Source organism: Ochlerotatus camptorhynchus, unplaced genomic scaffold (genome assembly GCF_037179485.1).
Source record: "Ochlerotatus camptorhynchus isolate MF236.1 unplaced genomic scaffold, CSIRO-AGI_Acam_v1.1 ptg000008l, whole genome shotgun sequence".
In the NCBI taxonomy this organism is placed as follows: Eukaryota; Metazoa; Arthropoda; class Insecta; order Diptera; family Culicidae; genus Ochlerotatus; species Ochlerotatus camptorhynchus.
In genome coordinates, this window is record NW_027040500.1 from 455,344 (window position 1) to 477,975 (window position 22,632).

Consider the following 22,632-nt stretch of genomic DNA (forward strand, 5'->3'; position numbering starts at 1 on the left):
AGGTTAACATGTTTAGGAGCGGAGTGATGCTGCTGCAACTTAAACTAGACGTGAGCTAGTCCAGCTTTAGCGGTCAGAGGTTCATCGTAGTTCGACCGGCTGATTGCATTGTTGGAGTGCACGATTGCGTGCTTAAGTCTGGAACCGCATTCAATTTAAAGTAAACGGTTCAAGCTAATAAAACACCTGGAAGTAGACGCAGGAGTGCAGAAACTGCAACGGAAATACGACGGATTAGTGTATAATTTTCTCCTATGTCATCTTTAAAAATATTTCCCAACAACCCTTAAAAAAATCCGTTGAAAAATTTCGTTCTTCGCTGACTACACCATCCAACCATCTCTCAAATCTAAGTTCAAAATTCTTTATGATCTACATATGATAAATAACTCCACCCATATTGCGGCAAACTAGGCTCATATATCTTCTAGGTCACGATTGGTTATTCATTTAATCATTCATGAATATTTGACTAAATCACCACCTGTACCAACGCGGGTGCCTTTTCCTAACATTACTCATTACCGTTACCTTTGAAACGTCTAACAGCCGCCCAACAACGGATCATCGCCGTTTACTTGAGACTCGAGGCAGAAGGCAAACAAAGCTATACGCTTGAAATTGGCATATGAATGGATCTATACAGCAGAATGTTTACACGATCAATTCAAATATTATATTCTCGAATCAGTCTATGACAAACCAAGCCTCCACCTATATTTGGTATGGCCACCATAAAATCACCATGATGTCACGTGGAAATACTGAGTGAGAAAGAGATAGCCGGTGTCGAGCATCTTCAACAGGATGTGACTCTGCTTTGGCTTTAGACTGACCAACGGAAGAAAAACCGGTTTGCAAGTTCTGAATATTTCCATTTATCAGCACCAGAAAACGATGGACCCAAAATATACCAATGAGTACGGTTTGACTATAGGCAAGTTTCGATTTCGGTTTGAACGATGCATGTGGTGGCCTTGGGAAATCGTAAAAAATAAATTTAAAATAAGCACAAAATTAACCATGTTGTTTGCTAGAAGAATCAACCCCACTAACATTCAATGCTGAATATGCGTAGCTTATTGAAACAAGTTGGAGCTGATGATTACCAGTAGACATGGCATAGCATGTTCTCAAAGGATTGATTTGAGAATATGGTTGAAATGGTATTTTAGGATGGTTCATTCAGCATCTATTCAGTTTCTATTCAGCTATTATATATAATATAATTATATATAATACAGATATATTCAGCTATCTATTCTATTCATATTCTATTCTTTTCAACAAAAAGTCATTCATGGTGGGTGAAAAACTTCGTTCTTGTGCTAGATTCAATACACGGGTGACAAATGTAACGACACACTTAGAAATCCATAATCTTACACGTGACGGAATCCATCTTTGACATAAATCATGAGACGTAAACAAACATGTCATGTAAAATTAAGTGCTCCGAGACTGAAAAGTTCGAAAGTACGTTTGATTGAGCTGAATTTTGCGTCTTTTATGACTAAATTTTATGTCAAAATTGACGCTCGTATATGTCAGTCTCAGAGCACCTAAATTTACATCAATTTTTCTAAGTGTGGATGTAAACTAACATGGAATTCCATCTATGATTTCTTGTTCCATACAGTGTTGCTCATTACTGCTAAAATGCTACTATTTTGAAACAACGAAACTATGAGATATTATAAATACTATTTTATATGTATAATCCAACACGAGGAGCTAAAGTTTGTGTATGACACATAAAAACTGTTTTGCTTACAGAGGGCCACAATTATCGATTTTAGCTGTAATGAGCAATCGCAATCATCTTTATAGCTAATCGCTAGTTTGACACTCTGAAAACGAAATTAACATGTTTTATGTGTCCTACAAAAATTGTACCTCCTATTACAAATTAGAAATATCGTTATAATATTTCATAGCTTGAGCTTGAGCTTGAGCTTAAGTGACCGCCCACGGTTGCTACTCTGTTACTGCCAGATCAGCTGTAATTACACAGAGAACCAATAGACGATGCTTGAGACTAGCAATCATCCTCAATGTGTAAAAACTGGTGATCTTAAATTAGGCAATACCAGCGCCGGCCGCGCCCGAACACAGGTCAAGAAAGGAATGGGAAGGATTGTGTTGACATGACACTCGCTTTGATGGAAGCCGAGAACACCTCTGCACTTCCACGAGGAATCACTGGGATGTTGGATAAGAGGGTTGGGTTTGCACCAGGGTTCGTTTTGGTAAACGATAAGCTGAATTGATGTCCTAACGATCTTATAACGCGAAGGAGCTTGGGACTAAACCCCCGGTCTTCTGCTCAGTAAGCAAAAACGTTTGCCACTAAGGAGACGAGCACCTTTTTAATCACCGAGTTGCTGTTATTACCATGTAGTCATATTAACAAATAAAACGATTGACGAATCTTGAATGTGGATGGGCCTGAGATTAGACTCATGATGTACTGCTCAGTAAGCAAAAACGGTTGCTCTAAGGCCACCGAGCCCCTCATATCACATAATACCGTTGCTCAAATTTGTGTATCCATTCAAACCCGGAACCAACGACAACAACGAGTTTCGCAAAATACACGATACACAAGCGATTTTACCATAAATCTCTTTGATATGTAAGGACCTGGGACCGCGTTTTTCTGCTCAGTAAGCAGGCCACTGTAACCGACGATCTTTCAAATCCGAAAACTAAAAACTACGAAAAAGTACTTAGGCCTTCATTAAGTTCCAGTTTCACGCGACGTTCAATGACAGGGTCCTATCCAGGATTACATCTGAAAAATCCAAATCTGGTCAACGCCCACCTAAACCTGTTCTAATCCACCTGAAATGACTAACGAATGGAAGACTTTGACTACCCAGCCATGCAATAGTCTCATTCCGTGCCTTATGGCAACTTGATGATTCTATTGCGCTCATCTTCTGGCACCACCCAGGGGAGACTTGGTCCTGTACCCAATGCTTAACTTATCTCCATTCCACTCAGCTACTCGAAATTTCTTGTGATATAGTGGGCGGAATATTATTATATGAGACAATTCAATGCAGACGTCTTTCCAAATTTGGCAGATCGACAGGTAATCGGTGAGTAACCACGATAGTTGCTATTCAACAACTCGACAACGTCCCATCGTCAACGCCTGCTATGAGAATTTCCCATTGCAGACGCCAACGAAATGACGTCATCGAGCTATCGATCAACTACCCTGGTTATCGCCTGGTACCTTATAGCACAATGCTAGGAGGCGAACAGGAAGAATCGATGAGCTACCTCTCCCCCAGAAATATCGTTATAATATTTCATAGTATCATAATTCCGAATAATAATTTTTTTATTAATAGATCAAAATCTAAGGTCAAGCATGCTTTTGGCGCTACTGTATATGGACGATCAAATGTAAAATACTTGAATAGCCACAGTATAGTTCTGTTAAAACCTCAGCATTTTCATTGAGCCATTACACTTACACAGCAAATAATTAATTTTGATAAAGGGTGTCCCACATCAAATTGCATCACGGAAACAACGCTGTAGAAAATTACCCATTGGGTATTTCCTCTTGAAAATTTGGGAAGAAGTAGTTAATACTGTATTTTTATCGCTGTCAGTTTTTGAAAGTTGGAAAAATTGGCGTCATCCGAAAAGCAACGTCGCGAATTGATTTTGCGCAAGCACCTGGAAAATCCTCAACTCTCTCATCGGGACATCGGAAAACAACTCGGAATCTTGCAGTCAACGGTGAGTCGTGTGATTAAACGGATCTAACTTCATGCCACTATTCAAATGTTGTCCTGGAGTGGTCCGAAGCCAACATACCCAAGGACATGAACCCCCCCAACGCATCGGAACTAAGGCCCATCGAAAAATACTGGGCTATTATGAAGCCCGCACTACGGAAGCATCCCAAGGACCTCTAATCTGAGGAAGACATGAAGAAAAAGTGGGTTTCCGTACAGAAGAAGCTGCAGCCACATGTTATACAGAACCTAATGAGTGGAGTTAAGCGTAAGATGCGAGCGTACGGTTATGGTATTGAGGTTGAATAAAATAAATATGCCAAAAGCTTACTAATGGGTTGTATTTTGGTGTCTGAAAGTTTGAAAAGGATCGGTCAACTAGGAATTTTCTACAGCGTTTTTTCGGTGATGTCATTTGATATGGGACACTCTTTATCGTATCAAAGTGGATGTACTTCAATCGTGTCGAAAATATGGTGTAATATTACTTGCCAAAAAGGACAAAATTTTCATTCATACAGTGCATGAACTGACACTACGATGCTCTACTGAATTTGTTTATTTTTGTGGCCATAAAAATTACATGAGATTTTTGACATGATTGAAGTGCATCCTCTTGGATGTAATATTAAAATTCATTTTTTGCTGTGTAATCTAGATAAACATGTCAGATGGTTCTATCTGCATTGATTGATTCTCTTCATCGACTTTATCTTTCGTTAATAACTAAGCTACACAAACTTTTCCTGTTGTATTGAACTATAGAAAAGAATCTCCTTTATCAAACTATGTGGTAAAAATAGTGCGAAATTTGTTTGCATAGCAGTGGTTATGAAAAAAGAAAGTCGATGAAGAGAATCGTTTAAAACACTTAGAACCTTTTGAAATTAGTGGCGCCGGTGTTTTAGTGGTAAGCGTGATTACCTCTCACCCCAGCAGGCCTGGGTTCAATCCCAGTCGGTGCCGCCGGGATTTTCTGAGGCATAATATCTATGATCACGCCTTCCTTCGGATGGGAAGTAAAGCCGTTGGTCCCCGGTTCATGAGTTGATGGGTCGAAAGGTAGGGTCCAGGTGTGGCAGCTGCCTCCCTGGCGGCGGTAGCATTGGTGCTCAGCACGGAAAACAAGATCGACGGAAAACAAATCAAGGAAAAAAAAACCTTTTGAAATGTTCATCGAGAAATGTGAATCATCTTCTTCTTCTTGTTCGCATTTCAAGCTTATTGCTTATCGCATATTAGCTTATTGCGTGCTCTCAACTTAGTGTTTAAATGCACTTCCACAGTTATTAATTGAGAGCTTTCGATGCCAATTACCAATGCATGAATTTGTATATTGTGTGGCAAGCACAATGATACTCTATGCCCAGGGAAGTCAAAAAAATTTCCAACACGAAAGATTACCTCGACCGGACCGGGAATCGAACCCGCCGCCTCCGGCTTGGTAAAACCGTGCCTTTACTGACTAGGCTATGAGGCCCCTAGAAATGTGAATCTAAAGAACTGAATTAACGTCTAAACTATACGTTTTATCGCCATGGTATATAATCACGAAAGTTGTAGTTCATAGTTACCAAACCACTAGTGATCAAAGTTTTGCTGTAAAAAATATTTGGCATAGGCTTCCCACGAAACAAGTGAAAACTTTTTTTTCCTTGATTTGTTTTCTGTCGATCTTGTTTTCCGTGCTGAGTACCAATGCTACCGACACCAGGCAGGCATCAGAACATCCCGGCGGCGCCGACTGGGATTGAACCCAGGCCTGCTGGGGTAAGAGGTAATCACGCTTACCACTACACCACTGGCGTCGCTGAGTGAAAACTAGTATGAGAACAATTGAGAGCTTTCGATGCATGTGCCTTTTTTGCTTTAGTATAATTGTGTGGCAAGTACAATCATACTCTATGCCCAGGGAAGTCGAGAAATTTTCCAACTCGTAAAATTCCTAGACCGAACCCAGCCTCCAGCATGGTGTTGCTTTGTAGCTGCGCATTTAGCGACTGAGCTAAGGGAGGCCCATTGTTGTACTGTTGCTGGTATTATATTTAGCTATAATATAAGGGGGATCATCCATCCACGTCATGCTATAAGGGGGGAGCGGGCATTAGATTAAAAACGTGGCGAAAGATGGGACAGTGGTGGGGGGGGGGGTGTTCATTTTCCTTTAAATGCTCCCTAGGCTTCGTGCACAAGTTGCACAAGTAATATAGGTGGAAGAAGGGTTAATGGAATATGCAGCAATGTAAAAATTCCTTAGGTGCGGATACAATTGCTCCAATATTCCTTGAAGATCTACAAAGCTCCCTTATCTATACTTCCATCAATGAATCCATGAAGTTTAATAAACTTCATTCAAGTTTCGTAATTATTTTTTCCTAGATCTCTATGTATGACCAAAATCTCAGAACATCCATACCCAAGCAACACACATGTTCTACAACAGGCTAGATAACCTGTATATTACTAGTTTTGGTTGTAAAGCAGTTTACTTAACATAAATACATGAATTTGTGTTACTCGGGTAATCTTCTTCAAACTTCAGGAAAGACCTAACACCTTTTCTACGAATGTTCCTAAACATAAGTTATAGTAAGTTCTTAAATCAAACCCTGATGTTCTATGGAGTATGCTGAAATCCTATAAAACTCCCGGAGCTTTTTCTAAATTCCCTGAACTTATATGAAGTTCGCTTAGCTTCAACAATTTTGGTTGAACATTTTATGAATTACATTGAATTACTCTACAGCTCGGTATTGAAAGGACCATCGACTTATTAAACAACAATCCCATAGGAAATCACCATCACACCATTAGCCATGAACTTCATTTTCATTATGGTTTGACACCCGCCCTATAAATATTGTGCTAAATTTAAAAGAAAATACAATTGCCCCCGTCTTTACCCAGAGGTTGCACAGACTGAACACTTAACACTATACTCAACGGACAACATTCTCGGGTTGCGAAAAGTTCCACCGGCTTGAACGGGAATCAAACCCTCACTTCGTGGCTCTCACATTACGCCTGAACGACGTATGACGGCGCTAATCTCACGACCAAGAAGCCCACTTAGAACGTGGAATCTACGTTTTAGACTATGGTGATTCTTTTAAAACGAGTTTCGAATGAATTTAATTTAATTCATCACAATATTAAAACTCATCCATTTTTTCTATGGAAGAATTTGTATAGTTCTATGAATTAATTTCAGATAGTTCACCATTAGATGTAATACCATAATTAATGGGAAGTGGTATATAAAAGATATATAATGGCATAAACTTTCAAAACAGAAGTATAAAGACAACTTATTTACACACTTAGAAATACTTAATCTTACACGTGACGGAATCCATCCATCCATTATTATGTATGGATGACACGTAAACAAACATGTCATGTAAAATTAAGTGCTCCGAGACTGAAAAGTTCGAAAGTACGTTTGATTGAGCTGAATTTCACGTCTATTATGACTCAATATTATGTCAAAAATGACGCTCGTATATGTCAGTCTCAGAGCACCTAAATTTACATAAATTTTTCTAAGTGTGTAGAGTTTCTGATAAATGCAACTTTTTTAATTTATCAGGAAATTTGATCGAAAAATTCCTTTACCAACTTATTTGTATATGATTTATGAAAATTATTGACGATCTGCATCCAAAACTGTAAAAAATTAATCACGCCAAAGGTTTCCATATAAAAAAAAAATTTGCATTTCATTTCTAAATCCATTTGCTGCGTCTTCTCTTTTTAGATTTTTAATTTCATAATTATTCAACACTTTACAAACCAGATACTGTTGCCATCTTTTCCAGCTTTCATTGCTGCCCAAGCATTTCAAGTTCAAAAAAAATTGCATCATCACGCGTCTAGCATGTTTACACAGCATGTCTAAATTTTGTAAATACACGTAGGCCTCATTCACTCTATCAAGTAACAACCAAACCATCGAAAGGAAATCACCCCAGCTGCTGCTCGATCTGGCACACCAATGTAAATTGACAATTGAAAGACCCGTAGTGTAGCCAACCTGTAGTCGGTGGCCTGCCAACATTGAGCATCAATTGCGTGAACAAAACGGCTTGCATAGGTGAAGCACATCCAACAACAATCTACGGTTACACACCCTACAAGCTAGAATCAACCAGTGAAGTACCAACAATGAATGTAACAAATCTCTCATAGTGTTTACCTTTTGGATGCTGATAAGTCAACAAAACTTATCGTTTCGATGGTGCCATCTCCGATGCCAAAATGACTGGGATGTGTTTAGTAATGCATATCTAATCATATGAAAATCTTATAAGGGTAGGGTGAGTTTCAGCACCCTGGTCATCAGTCATTTGTTATAATGATGAGAAAAATTTGAATACACTAGCCAGAATAATCCACAAAAGGAAAACATAAGAAACTACAACCGGCTTAAGATTCTTCAGTAGGAATAATAGCAACGCATCTGTATATCTCTCAAGAACGTGTCAGGATGTAACACCTAAGATTGATATGATGTAATTAACACCTTGCAAGGCAATAGTCATACAAAACTGCGCTAAAAGTCGGACTTAGTAACGTCACATGTTGGATTCCAATACTACGGCATGTGCGTTAAATGCATATAAGCATTGGATACAGCTTAAATTTCATCAAATAGAAATGCTCTGTAAATGAACCGTCTCATAAAGTCGGGTCATATCTAACCAAAGAAACTTGTAACCAGTAACTTGTTGAATGAACAACGCTCTGAAATAAGATATTTATTACTTCTGATGTGCAGAATAATTCACTCAGCAGTTTCCAATGGCTTTTGTTGTAAAAATCGCATTGGTTTTTTCAGCTAGATTTAACGATTTAACCCTCATGAACACACCAAATCTGGAGCTATAATAGAAAAGGGCCCATGATCATTTCTAAACAAACCATTCTAAAGCCCTTTCCTCACACAGCAAAGGTTGTCAACAGTTGTCATTCTTGCCTTCATCGTAAGGAATCGATTATAATTTAAAGGTCCCGCTATTTATACCCTTCGAAGTGTGAGAGCACCCTCCAAAGGTGCGCCCCTTTGTCAGTCAAAATTGGATTGCTTAGTAACAAAAATAAGCAATGACACCGATAAGAACCCTAGTCTTAACTGCTTTAAATTAGGGAACAATGAATAGAAGATGAGGAATCACATAGATAAAGACTAACCCATGTTTTCCTTGTTTCAAGATCATCCTCGGTCACGATGGTAAATGACAGGTGGGCAGGAACTCACAGTCTCCCAGTGTTGGTGAGTTCTTTGCCGTTAATGTTCACGAAAAGTTCACTATTTTGCTATACAGAAATTCAAAACAAAAATTTTTATCTGCGGATTTGAACAGTTTTTTACCTGTTTCATACTACCGGAAGGTGTATGCTGGTCACAAATGCCGTACCAAACTGATTTCCTACTCAATTAATCAATCTTTGATGTGAAATTCGCTAATAAACACGAGGCGCATTTCTTATAGCAAACATGCCATAACAAAATGGGCATGGTTCATTTAAGTAAACAAACTAACACTTCTTCCGTCTGTGGCACCTATGTATTAGCCGTCTCGATCCTCGGTGAACAAAGCCGACTTATGTCACTACCAACAAGGCGTAAGAAGTAACAAGGATTAAGATGTGTTCCTTAGATAACTGAAAAATCCTGTTCCCCTAGTTTTAAGTAGTCAGGACTAGAAATCGGTGGTAGATAACATTTCGCGTGTGTCTGTCAACGATAGCAGTTCAGCTCGAGCTGTCTCTGCATTTTTTCTCCCCTTCGCTTGCTGTGTGCTGGAGTTCTGCCTCCCGGAAAAAAGGCGCTTGCTAAACGTTGTCGTCGTCGTGTTTGTGCGTTGAGGATGTGTTTAAGAAATACAATCAAAGGGTGCCATGGCCGCTATTAGACGCGTTTGTTTTCGGTCACTTGAGTTGTCGGTTCTGATTTCGGCGTTGGTCTCGAGTTGATTCTGCCGGTGAGATGCTGGCGCAGACCGAGACGGCTAATACATAGGTGCCACAGACGGAAGAAGTGTTAGTTTGTTTATATAAATGAACCATGCCCATTTTGTTATGACATGTTAGCCATAAGAAATGCGCCTCGTGTTTATTAGCGAATTTCACATCAAAGATTGATTAATTGAGTAGGAAATCAGTTTGGTACGGCATTTGTGACCAGCATACACCTTCCGGTAGTATGAAACAAGTCAAAAACTGTTCAAATCCGCAGATAAAAATTTTTGTTTTGAATTTCTGTATAGCAAAATAGTGAACTTTTCGTGAACATTAACGGCAAAGAACTCACCAACACTGGGAGACTGTGAGTTCCTGCCCACCTGTCATTTACCATCGTGGGGGGAGTGGATGTGCCGACTCCCTGTTTTTAGCGTTTCGTGAGAGCAGGGCGGGCTCTTCTCTCCACTCACGTCCCCCGGTTGGATGGCCTGTTTTTTGGCCGGTTGAGTGATCCTGTTGTTGGAGGGAGATTCTCGTATGTCCCGTGGGTGATGTTGCCCTCGGATTCACCCAAATCATTTTTGGCCTTTCATGCAGTGGCGGGTGGAGTGCAATTGGAGGTTGTCGAACTTGAGGTCAATCAGTGAGGATGGTCCACAGTCTGTGGTGGTTTTTTTTTTTTAGGTATTTTTAAACTTGACGTTCAATATTTTTCAGGTCATTCATGACGTCTCTGGAATGGGATTCTATTCATGCTTATCGTTAGAGGCCTGACGCTGAACATGTCATCAAATTTACTTTTATTTATTTTTAGTTATTTCCCGACTGTACGCAATGCTGGAATGCGGGAAATGCTTTTCCAAATATGTTTTTTTATATTACATCCTATAATATCATTTTATCATTTTAAATCATCTCACTGCGTCCTAGCAAGAAGTACGGTCGACTTGTTTCGCGCTCCGTTGTTTTGGAAGTTTTCTCGGTATTCGCTTGATATAAATTATCAGTTTTTTCTCACTAAGTGACTCCTGGCATAGTTCCCGGTAAATTGATCGAAAAGTGAGTTTTTTTTGTAGTAGAAAGTGTCATTTTCGGAACGATTAATCCGTGCTATTGGTAATTCGCGAACCAATTTGGGCATCATCGTTGCGTGGTCACGCATACGCGCTTACGCATACCCGCTCACGTATCATCATCATCGAGTGTGAGCACCCGTTTCTACATCTACATCGTTCATCAATCATCGTGCGCCTGTGTGCGCTGAGTACCGAGCCTCGATCAAGTGCACCACAACGAAGGTCATCCACGCAGCGCGTCTCTTCCAGCCATCTGCGTAAACGCCTACACATATAACGCTCGGTGGTAGTAGTATAGAATTATCAGATAAGTTTTTGTTTTTTTTTTTGTTTCTTTTCCTCCCCCATTAGTTAAATTTTCATTTTGTATTTCTGTGTTTGTAGTGTTTTCTGTGTATTGTATCTGTGCGTTCAGTGGGAGAGCGTTTTGCGCTCCCACTAGTTGAACAAAATGGATGTTTTGTCAGAAGACGACATGGATGACCATTCATCTCAGAATAATGATGATGTCATCCCTGGTTCGTCGTCTCAGTCTGTCAATGGGCAGGATGAGAAAAGCACCAGATTGCGGGCCTACCCGAATGACTCGACTGGCCCATGGGTTGTCTATTTTCAGCCCAAAAACAAACCCTTGAATGTTGTTCAGATATCTGATGATCTGACAAAGCGATTCTCTGCCGTGACCGAAATAACGAAGGTTAGGCACAACAAACTTCGTGTGACCGTCGCTAACCTGAAACAGGCCAATGAAATTGCTGTTTCCCAGTTTTTCACACTGGAATATAGGGTGTACATTCCAGCTTCTGATGTGGAGATCGAAGGCGTGGTCACTGAGGCGAGCCTGAACCCCGAGATACTGGAGAAGCAAGCAGTTGGCCGATTCAAGAACCCCTTGCTTCCTCCGGTAAAGATACTGGCCGTTCATAGAATGAAGTCAGTATCGCTCAGCGAGGGTAAAAAGAGTTTTACCCCCACAGACTCGTTTCGGGTGACCTTTTCTGGATCTGCCCTTCCTCAATACATCGAGCTGGGAAAACTTCGTCTTCCTGTGCGGTTGTTTGTACCTCGGGTCATGAACTGCCGGAATTGTAAGCGGTTGGGACATACGGCCTCCCACTGCGGCAACAAGGCACGCTGCTCCACATGCGGGGAGAAGCATGAGGATGGCGCCTGCGCAGCTACTGCACCAAAATGCGTGTACTGCAATGGAACTCCTCCTCATGCTCTCTCGTCGTGCCCGGCGTACAAACAGCTCGGGGACAAAATGAAACGCTCCCTTAAGGAACGTTCCAGGCGGTCTTTTGCAGAAATGCTTAAGACAGCCAAGCCATCGACCAACGAAACAAATCCCTTCGCTCTTTTGTCAGATGACGAGTCTGGCTCTGACTTGGCTGAGGAGGGAGTTTCTTTCAGTTTTCCGGAAGGTTCTGCCCGGAAACGAAAACGCATCCGTTCGCGGAAAGTTGCAGATCAAGAACCCCAAATCAGCTTGCCCAAATCAAGGAGTGGTGGAAAAAAGGAGACTTCTACTCCTCCTGGATTCCGCAGAACTGATTATACCCAGGATTTTCCACCTCTTCCGGGGACATCCAAAACCCCTGATGCCCCAATTTTAAGAACAGAAACCCCTTCTTCATCTGGGCTGTTCTCATTTGATGACATTGTGGACGGTATTCTCAAATACCTCAACATTTCTGATCCTCTGAAAAGCATTGTCCTCACATTGCTTCCCACTGTGAAATCCTTCTTGAAGCAATTGACTTCAAAATGGCCCCTTCTTGCAGCTATCATCTCCTTCGATGGATAATTTTCCAAACGAGGTCGGGGATTTGATCACTGTTCTACAGTGGAATTGTCGAAGTCTTATTCCGAAATTAGATTCGTTCAAGTATTTAGTCCATAACAATAATTGCGATGCATTTGCCCTCTGTGAAACATGGCTCTCTTCAGAAATTGATCTCCCTTTTTTTGATTTTAACATTATTCGATTGGATCGTGAGGATTCACGTGGAGGAGGGGTACTTTTGGGGATCAAAAAGTGCCATTCCTTCTATAGAGTGAATCTTCCCGAATTCCCCGGTATTGAAGTTGTCGCATGTCAGGCTACCATTAAAGGTAAGAGCCTTTGTATTGCTTCTGTATATATTGCTCCTAGAGTCTCTGTTAATCGCAAACAACTTTTCGACATATGTGCGGTACTTCCCGCTCCATGGTTGATCATGGGAGATTTTAACTCCCACGGTACAGGCTGGGGGGAGCTGTACGATGATAACCGTTCTACTTTGATTTATGATCTCTGCGACAACTTCAACATGACAATACTTAACAATGGAGAAGTAACACGTTTGGCTGGCCCATCCTCGAATGGTAGCAGATTAGACCTCACTTTTTGCTCCAATTCACTATCGTTGGATTGCACTTGGCATGTAATCCAGGATCCGCACGGTAGTGATCATCTGCCGATCAAAATTTCGATTGCCAGTGGGTTCAACTCATCAGAATCCGTTAACGTCGCGTATGATCTAACCCGTAACATCGATTGGACTAAGTTCCAATCCGCGATAGACGATACAGTATCGTCAGTGGAAGAGCTTCCGCCGTTGGAGGAATATAATTTCCTCTCTAATCTCATCGTCGACAGCGCACTTCAAGCTCAAACACGACCGGTGCCGCGATCGTCTATTCGTAAGAAAACACCATCGCTCTGGTGGGATCAACAATGCACGGAGGTTTACCGTAAAAAGTCCGACGCGTTTAAACTTTTTCGGAAACGCGGAACACGCGAGCATTTCGACGCATACACATCTCTTGAACGCGAACTCAAGAGCCTCATTAAGGCCAAAAAACGGGGTTACTGGCGGCAGTTTGTAGACGGATTGTCGCGCGAAACGTCTATGAATACGCTTTGGAGTACGGCGCGAAGAATGCGTAACCGGTCTACTAACAACGAAAGCGAGGAATGCTCGGATCAATGGATTCTTAAATTCGCGCGAAAAGTGTGTCCGGATTCCGTGCCGTCGCAGTTGATTCCTCGCGAAACCGCGAATTCGGTAGACGAAATCAGTCAGCCTTTTTCAATGGTCGAACTTTCACTCGCTCTCCTTTCGTGTGGCAATTCTGCCCCGGGATCTGATAGAATCAAGTTCAACTTGCTGAAAAACCTCCCAGACGTTGCTAAGAGGCGCATGTTGAACTTGTACAATCAGTTCTTGGAGCTCAATATTGTTCCCGACGATTGGAGACGAGTGAGGGTGATAGCCATTAAAAAGCCTGATAAACCCGCGTCGGATCACAATTCGTATCGGCCCATCGCGATGCTGTCGTGTATTCGGAAATTGATGGAGAAAATGATCCTTTTTCGCCTCGACAAATGGGTTGAGACGAACCACTTTCTTTCAGATACTCAATTTGGTTTCCGTAGGGGTAAGGGAACGAACGACTGTCTCGCGTTGCTTTCCTCGGAAATTCAGTTGGCTTTTGCTAAGAAAGAGCAAATGGCTTCTGTGTTCTTGGATATCAAGGGGGCTTTTGATTCAGTATCCGTTGAAGTTCTTTCAGAGAAACTCCACGTTTGTGGATTGTCTCCATTAATGAATAATTTTTTGTACAATTTGCTGTCAGAAAAACATATGAGCTTTTCTCATGGAAACTCTACAGCTTTTCGATTTAGCTACATGGGTCTCCCCCAAGGCTCATGTTTAAGCCCCCTTTTGTACAATTTCTACGTTAGAGAAATTGACAATTGTCTTAGTGACAATTGCACGTTGAGACAACTTGCAGATGATGGCGTAGTGTCTATCACAGGGCCAAAAGAGGTTGACCTGCAAGGACCCTTACAGGATACCTTGGACAATTTGTCTACTTGGGCTATTCAGCTAGGTATCGAATTCTCCACGGAGAAAACTGAGTTGGTCGTTTTTTCTAGGAAGCATAGCCCAGCACAACCGAAGCTTCAACTTTTGGGTAAACCGGTCACTCATTCCATGTCTTTTAAATATCTCGGGGTCTGGTTCGATTCCAAATGCACCTGGAGATCCCACATTGAGTATCTGAGACGAAAATGCCAACTAAGGATCAATTTCCTTCGATCAATTACCGGAACGTGGTGGGGAGCCCATCCACAAGATCTTCTGACGTTGTACCGGACAACGATTTTATCGGTTTTAGAGTACGGTAGTTTTTGCTTCCAGTCGGCAGCTAAAACGCACATCATCAAGCTGGAACGGATCCAGTATCGTTGTCTTCGTATCGCGTTAGGATGCATGCACTCGACTCATACTATGAGTCTCGAAGTGCTGGCGGGCATGTTGCCACTATCCGTCCGTTTTTCAGAGTTATCTCTTAGGCTCCTCACCCGTTGCGAAGTAATGAACCCACTGGTGATCGAAAATTTTGAGAAGCTTCTGGAGCTAAATCCTCAAACATGTTTTATGACTTTGTACTACCTATATTTAACACAGGATGTCAGCCCTTCAAGAAATATTCCCAATCGTGTAATCTTCTCCGATTTCGGCAATTCAGTGAATTTTGATTTATCTATGACGCAGGAAATCCGCGGAATTCCAGAGCATCATCGTCCTATGATTGCTCCGTCATTATACGCTGCAAAGTTTGGCCATGTTGATTCTGCAAGAACGTTTTTCACAGATGGATCTCTAATAGAGGAGTCCGCTGGTTTTGGTGTATTTAATGCATTTCATAGCGCCTCTCGAAAACTTGAAGCTCCTTGTTCTGTGTATGTGGCTGAACTGGCAGCAATTCACTACACCTTGGAAACTATTGCTTCACTTCTTCCAGACCACTACTTTATTTTTACGGATAGTCTCAGTTCTGTCGAGGCTATCCGTTCCATTAGGCCGGTAAAGCACTTCTCGTATTTTCTCTTGAAAATACGAGAACTGCTTAGTACTTTATCCGTGCGCTCTTTCATCATCACCTTCGCGTGGGTCCCTTCGCATTGCTCAATTTTGGGCAATGAGAAGGCGGATTCACTTGCGAAGGTGGGCGCTATGGAAGGCGACATTTATGATCGACAGATCGCCTATAGTGAATTTTTCTCTATTTATCGTCAGCAGTCGCTCGTTAGCTGGCAACATCAATGGAGTGAAGGGAGCTTGGGACGATGGCTACATTCAATTATCCCTAAGGTGTCGAAGTTTGCATGGTTCAAAGGGTTGGACTTGAGTCGAGACTTCATACGCGTGATGTCTCGTCTCATGTCCAATCACTATTGTCTAAACGCTCACTTGTTCCGTGTGGGGTTGGGAGACAGCAATCTCTGTGAATGTGGACAAGGTTACCAGGACGCTGATCACATCCTTTGGTCTTGTGCGGAGTATCGTGGAGTCAGATCACATTTTTATGATTCCCTTCGGGCTCGAGGTAGACAACCTAATGTTCCAGTTCGGGATATTTTGGCTAGACGCGATCTGGAGTTTATGAAACTCATATATGTTTACTTTAAGGATATTAACCTTAGATTGTAAGTTTGATTAACCTTGTGCTTAGTTTGTATTTTGTACGTGTGGGTTTTTTTTTCAATGTTTGTTTTCAAGATGAATAGAAATAATTTCATACTTTAGGATTAATTAAATAGTTGTATCGTAAACCACATTTCAAACCTCCTTCTTCCCTTTTCCCATCCAAAAAATTGTAAATCTCCACTAACCTCGAGACAACCGCGAGTACTCGGTCCAGTTCCTTTAACTTTAAATTTAAGACAGTAATAATGTATAACGCAAAGGATAACTCGGCTCTGTAAAGTTTATTCGATTGAGCCTGTACAAATAAAGTAATTATAAAAAAAAAAAAATATCATTTTATATCTTTTTATAATTTAAACATTTTATATTATTAAAGTTGATTATTTTGTGAGATTATTTGATTGATTTGATGATGATTTCGGATGTATTTAACATTTTATGTGATTATATTATTTTTTATCCGCTGGGATCTTAGAAGTTAATATACATTCTTCGTGTAACGTATTGTCAAGAAATTATGTTTTACTGCATTTAGTATTTCATTAATTTATTTTATTTTATACTTTATATTAAAGGTATACCTCGATATAACGTGGCTGTCACTTTTTATAAGTAGTGTAACCCACTTTTTTATAAGTACGGGGTATGGTAGTATAACCCACTTATTAAATTCTTTTGTAGCATACAGCCTGTATGATTGTCCAATTTATTCAATTAATGTAATATCTTATACAATACATAAATTTATATTAGTACAGATTTTACTAAATAAATAGTTGCTTACATATTTACCAAAAAAAGCATTAAATCTTTAGGGAAAATTTCAATTACTCTTTAATATAACCATTACATTACAGATTAACTTAACATATCATTTTACTTTTGCGGAGTGTTCAATATTTAAATCTATTTACAATAACCCAGATTTGTTACATTCAAAGTGTTTTTATGTTACTTCATACGCGAAGTTAGCGATTTTCAGAGTTGGTTGGAAATGCTAACATGAAGCTTTAGTGTGATAATGTATTAGCTAGAGAATGATCTTTAGAAGAGGGTAGGTGGATAGTTCCGTTAGAGTACGGCAGTATGCAAATTGAATAGAAGTTGAAAATGAGCGAAGGGCCATTAATGCGACAGTTTTTAAAGTCAGACGAACATCTTTTGCCTAACCCGTACGATGTACTCGGAGACTTGAAGTATGTCTTCAAGTCTACAGGCAAAAGATGTACGTCCTCCTTCTGCTCATAACTGACTGTGGCTGTGGAATAGTTCTAGCGACGTTTAATCACTACCTAAAGCCCCACGTTTGCGAGAGCATTTCTAGTCGATGGTGTGTTATAATGCAATTCTTCTTTACCCAACTATTGTGTTGCTCTTCTCGTCATGACCTACGTGGTCATCTCAGAGAGAAAGCAGTAGGGTGGTTATTGCGTGCTGTACCATCATCAGCATTGTTAAGGGAAGTTGAATCACAAAAAAATCTAGGTTGTTTTTAATTTGTCATACTTATTTATTATCATATATTGTATTTCACTATATATTTCATACACAATACATTTTTAACTTTTATATTTAAATGAAAAATATTAAATATTTCCGTATATTAATAAATTCTGGGGCGGGAGGGAGCATCAGGGCATCATTGAAGTTGTAACCGGACAATGGAGTGGAGTGCCAGCCAGAGTCTAGGACGAAATGTGTACTGTCATTTTAGATAGTTACATTTTACTCCAACAGTTGCAATGAATTTAACGCGCTTTTCTAAAACAAGCCATCCCGTGGAAAGCTTAACATGTATTGCAAATTTCGTAGTTCATTTGGTGGATCATATTGCTGGAAGGAGATTCTCTTATTCCTGCGAGTTTCGCGTAAGTGTCTGCTTACGGCCCCACCCAACTCTTTTTGCCCTTCATACAGCAGTATGTTGAATTCATAATGATTACGGAAAATTGATCTTGCTGTTGAGTGGAGCCGCATGCAGGGCAAGACCCAAGCTAGGATGGTGGCTTCTTACATACATACATACATAGGACTAGGAATCGGTGATAGATCTTATTTCCAACGGCGCCGGTGGTGTAGTGGTAAGCGTGATTACCTCTCACCCCAGCAGGCCTGGGTTCATTCCTAGTCGGCGCCGCCGGGATGTTCTGAGGCATAACATCTCTGATCACGCCTTCCTTCGGATGGGAAGTAAAGCCGTTGGTCCCCGGTTCATGAGTTGATGGGTCGATAGGTAGGGTCCAGGTGTAGGAGCTGCCATCCTGGCACGTCGGTAGCATTGGTGCTCAGCACGGAAAACAAGATCGACGGAAAAAACAAACCAAAGGAAAAAAAAAAGATCTTATTTCCCGTAACGTACCATGGGTGATCTACCCACGACAAGACGAGATTACTCCACAACCAATCAAGCTTTTAGTTATTTTGACCCTCCATTTTGAAAGTATTTTATGTCTGGAATATATGTCTGATAAATGCAAAATTTCCCGAAATTTGGAAATCGTGCCGTGGAAATGCCTATTTTTCAATCTTCTTGTCTGATTCGTAATTATCGTGGAATTGCCATAATCTTTTGCATCCCAAAACTTTTAGAATCAATCGTGAACGACAAAAAATTTCAGCAAGTTAAAAAATACGCTAAAAATAAGCAGCTCGGCTTTTTTTATAGGTCGTTCAGCTACATCTAATCTTCTTGAATTTGTAACCCTTATTATTAACGCAATGGATAATTGTAACCAGCTCTTTGTACTGACTTCGGTAAATTATTTGACTGAATCGACGTACCATTACCACTCTTTAAATTACAAAAAAATAGGAATAGAATGTAGACTATTGGACGAGTCGAGTTTCGAACGCCTTTGGATACGGTTGTGTCTAAATTTGCTCTCTGTTTTGTGCGTGCATTCTCTTTCATAGTTTTCGGCTGCATTTGCCGGATTAGCGCTGGCACTCTGTCTCCCGGACGGTTATACGTGTGTGAATGGTGGTTTTCTCGCTTTCCGAGAAGTTTTAGAATCAAGAAAGAAAACATGATTCATCATGTTTGCAAAATTGCTAGCATCAGAAGATTTGGCGCTGCGTGGTTTGATTGTTTCTCCCGGACCAAAAATTTGTGGCATCGAGAGTGAAAATTTTAATTTCTGTTTATTTACGCGGTGATGAGCACGGCGCTGATCACCTGTTAGGGATTTGCGATGTGCATCGCTTTTGTGCACGGAGTGTCTTGAAAAAGAAAAGTGAAGAAAAGTGATATTTGGTTGTTGTGTGGTTGGAGTGAAGAGAAAAATATGCGTGGAAGCATCGGGAATGCGCTCCCGGGTAAAGTGATTTGGTGAGTACGTTCCAGTTGAAGATTGTTGACAAGTGTATTTGTGGTGATGCAAATTATGGTATAGATGGCGCATGGCTTCAAACATTGTGTGTATCCAAATAAAACATATTACATACTAAATACGCACAGGGCATCGTCTGCTGACCATTGCCGCGGGTATATCGTGGGAGTCCCAGGTACCCGGTTCAAGCTTTAGTTGGCGGCGGTGGCTCTTCTTGACCTTCTATCCCCTGAGTAGTTAGTGTGAATAAGGGCGTCTATGTGATGTTTTGCTGTACCTGTTGTGGACATCTAGTGCATCCTGTTCCCTTAACTTGTTGAGGACACCCTGTCTTGCCTCAAAAGTTACCCTTTTTGAAGTACTAGTCTTCACAACATAAAGGACACCATTACGGAGCATGAGATTTGATCAAATTATTCGCAGTTCTACTTGTCCAACGCCCCCGGCTGGGTGAGGGATAGAGGATGACACACACACACACACACACACACACACACATCAAAGTGGATGCACTTCAATCGTGTCGAAAATATGTTGTAATATTACTTGCCAAAAAGGACAAAATTATCATTAATACAGTGTATGAACTGGCATTACGTTGCTTTTACTGCATTTGTTTATTTGTTTGGCCATAAAAATTACATGAGATTTTCGACATGATTGAAGTGCATCCTCTTGGATGTAATATTAAACTTTATTTTTTTGCTGTGTACACCAATTGATTTATTAAATTTTAGTTCCTCGCGTAACGTCAGCTAGTACTAGTTTTTTTTTTATTTGTTTTCAAGACACAATATAATTTATTTAACAAAGTCGAAATTTAAAAAAAAAATAGCACTTAACGCAACTATTTTAAAATGGGCTACACTGACTGACAAAAAATAAAATAAAATAAAATAAATTAATGATGAATATTTTGCCATCCAGTAGCAAAAGTAATAAAATAATAATATTAAAATTAAACCAATACTTGTCCTAAAAATCCAAGAGTTACTAAATCAATGCTTAAGAAACCATGACGCTACCAAATAACTGAACCCTCATCTTCTAGGTGTGAGGTATACATTTAGCAAATTTACATTTTGTTTGCACACTTGAAAATTAAGCTCATCTCTTCTAACAGTCAACGACCGATTTCGAGCCCGCAACAAGACATGATCCCTCTCTGGTGCCAATGGATGCTGCACAAGTCAAGCCGTTGATGGCTCATCGGTCACCAGTTTAGACCAGCCCTGTGCCAATAGGCCGTGCGACCGGTGCTTATTTGCACTTATCGTCATGCGTACCGGACGGTCACACGTATAGGGGAAGAATGGGTTTATGAGGTAATAAGAAATACCCAAGCAGCGGTGCAAATGCACATTTTTTGCAAAATCATCGTGAAGAGCGAAACAAAACAACCATAACACGGGCTGCAGTGTATATTTATATTTCAAGCTAACGACGGAGATAGAAAATAGGAAAAATGTCACAGCCCATGCTTTTTCAAACAGCTTATAATAATTAAATTTTAGAGTGACAGTATATTATCAACTTCCTTATTTACGCATAATTATAACATCTATGCTTATTATTATTACTATGCTTTGATTAGTATTCATTCAAATATTTTAATCCCATGCAGTGAACATCAAATAAATGCAGTAGTTATCATGAAATAAGCAACATTCTACATGACATACATTATCTGCTTCTTTGTGTGAAAATGTTCTGTCGCTGGCCCAATGTAGTTCTGAAATGTAACGACATTTCTTCCACTTGCCAGTTTGCTTTCGTGTGTCTTCACTATGGTCACTGGTGCTGCAAATTCTCAAAATCATTTGAACATTTGTTGATGAAAATGAGAAAAGTAGCTATTCGCTATCAAAGGGGACCTCCTCCGAATGGGTGATATCAGTTGCTTAGTCATTTTACGAAGGCATGTATCATTCTCATTTGAGAAACGCTATATAGGGTTAACTACCCCATTTCCGGCCTATTAAGCACAACCGGCACTTTATCTTTCTTAATCTAGCGCAGTTTAGCACCAAACGGAATGTTATTCTTACTGAAGGCTTCCAAATTTATTTACCTTTCCGTACGTACCGTAAGATTTGATAAAGAGAAACCAATCGTTGAGATATTGTCAAAAGTCTAACACTGCTTATTGACGCCAAACTCGGCCTAACGCATTGAAACGCCATCAAAACGCCAATGAATTCACTTCGGCCTATTGGAGGGTGATAAAAATTGATTCGGTCGGAGCGCTTCTTTTGTTTTAGGAGTAATGGGTGCAAACCTTCATATCACGCGTTCTCATTGACTTCGTTCGGTAGCTTATTAACTAAAGTATCGTACCGAACGCATAATTGACTTGTTAACTCTGAAATCATGGATTTATTTGAAGTTTTCTGCTCGATAGGCTCAAAACGGGCGATTAGGCCGAAGTAGTTCTCTACCCTATCATTCAATTGAGTGTAACCTACACACAAACGGAGCTCTGGTCGACATTTCGGCGAAAAAGCGAAGCCAACCCGACACCAACCTGACTTCTATCAAACCTCAACCCGATGTTGACCCAACATTGACCCGACATAAACTCAAAATTGACCCGACAACAACACGACATTGGGTCGACATCGACCTTAAATCAGCCTTACATTGATCTGACATCGGGTCAACTTGTCTGTTCGGGACCATTTTGCTGGATTTCTTCCACACTCCACTGTCGTATATCAAATGATACTGAGTGACTTAATTGACAGTGACAATGAGCTTCGAATGAGAAAGGGGCTGTTCAAATTATGGTCATGTGAGAATTCGTTTACACAGAATTGATTGAATGGTTGTATTGGTTCATCTTCAATCGAATGATATGAAAATTAACAGCACTGGTCACTGCGATAAGTATCAAATGTTAAGGAAAAATTATTATAATCCAGTGCTCGTGCACCCATGTTTCATAGCTTAACGAAATTCATCACATTTATTATTCGTTTGTTCATCATAATTCAGTTATGCAAAATAGGAGAAATGGCTCTAA